The following is a 1,152-nucleotide window of genomic DNA, read 5'->3' on the forward strand; positions in this document are numbered from 1 at the left end:
AAAACCCCCAAATTTCCCGGCATTTCCCCTCACCTCTTTGCTGAGTTTCTCGGTGGTGCGCTCCAGCAGCTGTTTGCTGTCCTGGAGCTCATTTTGCGATCGCCGGAGCTGCTCCTGGTGCCGCTGCTCGCGTTCGTGGAGCTCCGCTCCCAAATCGCGCTGCTCCCGCTGCAGCCGCGCCCGGCCCCGCTCCGCCTCCTCCAGCCGCGATTCGAGCGATCTTTGGGTGAGGAGCAGCTCCTGCTCTCGCTCCGAGGATTGCCCGAAGGATTCCTGCAGATCGCGTCTCTCTGCCTGCAGAAAAATGGGAATTTTGGGAATATTTTAGGGTCAGGAGCGGCCCCGCTCCGCCTCCTCCAGCCGCGATTCCAGCGATCTTTGGGTGAGGAGCAGCTCCTGCTCCCGCTCCGAGGATTGCCCGAAGGATTCCTGCAGATCGCGCCGCTCCGCCTGAGGGAAAAAAGGGATTTGGGGGCGATTTTAGGGGGTTTTGGGGTCAGGAGGAGCTCCCGCTGCAGCCGCGCCCGGCCCCGCTCCGCCTCCTCCAGACGGGATTCGAGCGATCTTTGGGTGAGGAGCAGCTCCTGTTCTCGCTCCGAGGATTGCCCGAAGGATTCCTGCAGATCGCGCCGCTCCGCCTGCAGAAAAAGGGGGATTTGGGGGGATTTTAGGGGTTTTTGGGGTCAGGAGCAGCTCCCGCTGCAGCCGCGCCCGGCCCCGCTCCGCCTCCTCCAGGAGAGATCTCTGGGCCGGGAGCAGGAGCTCCGAGAAAGCCCCGAGCGGTTTCTGCAGCTCCCGCCGCTCCGCCTGAGGGAAAAAGTGGATTTTGGGGGAATTTTCGGGGGATTTTAGGGGGTTTTGGGCTCGGAGCAGCTCCTGCTCTCGCTCTGAGGAGTCCCCGAAGGATTCCTGCAGATCCCGCCGCTCCGCCTATCAAAATGAGATATTTTGGGGGGATTTTAGGGGGTTTGGGGTCAGGAGCAGCTGCTGCTCCCGCTCTGAGGAGTCCCCGAGCGATCCCTGCAGCTCCCGCCGCTCCGCCTGAGGGAAAAAGGGGATTTTTGGGTGATTTTACGGGGTTTTTGTGGGATTTTGGGGTCAGGAGCAGCTCCCGCTCCCGCTCCGAGGATTGCCCGAAGGATTGCTGCAGAT

At 62.2% G+C, this 1,152-nt stretch overlaps 1 protein-coding gene across 1 annotated transcript in view; it reads right to left on the reverse strand.

Annotated features, from left to right (window-relative positions):
• Positions 1–1,152, reverse strand: part of LOC130587032 (cingulin-like) — a 14,822-nt gene that overhangs the window by 10,846 nt on the left and 2,824 nt on the right. Inside the window, exon 2 of the mRNA XM_057387990.1 lies at positions 34–294. The gene's annotated coding sequence lies outside the window, so the exon portion shown is untranslated. The remainder of the gene's footprint in view (positions 1–33; positions 295–1,152) is intronic.

Source organism: Malurus melanocephalus, unplaced genomic scaffold, assembly GCF_030028575.1.
Source record: "Malurus melanocephalus ecotype Western Australia unplaced genomic scaffold, MMel_1.1 scaffold_1473, whole genome shotgun sequence".
NCBI classification, from domain to species: domain Eukaryota; kingdom Metazoa; phylum Chordata; class Aves; order Passeriformes; family Maluridae; genus Malurus; species Malurus melanocephalus.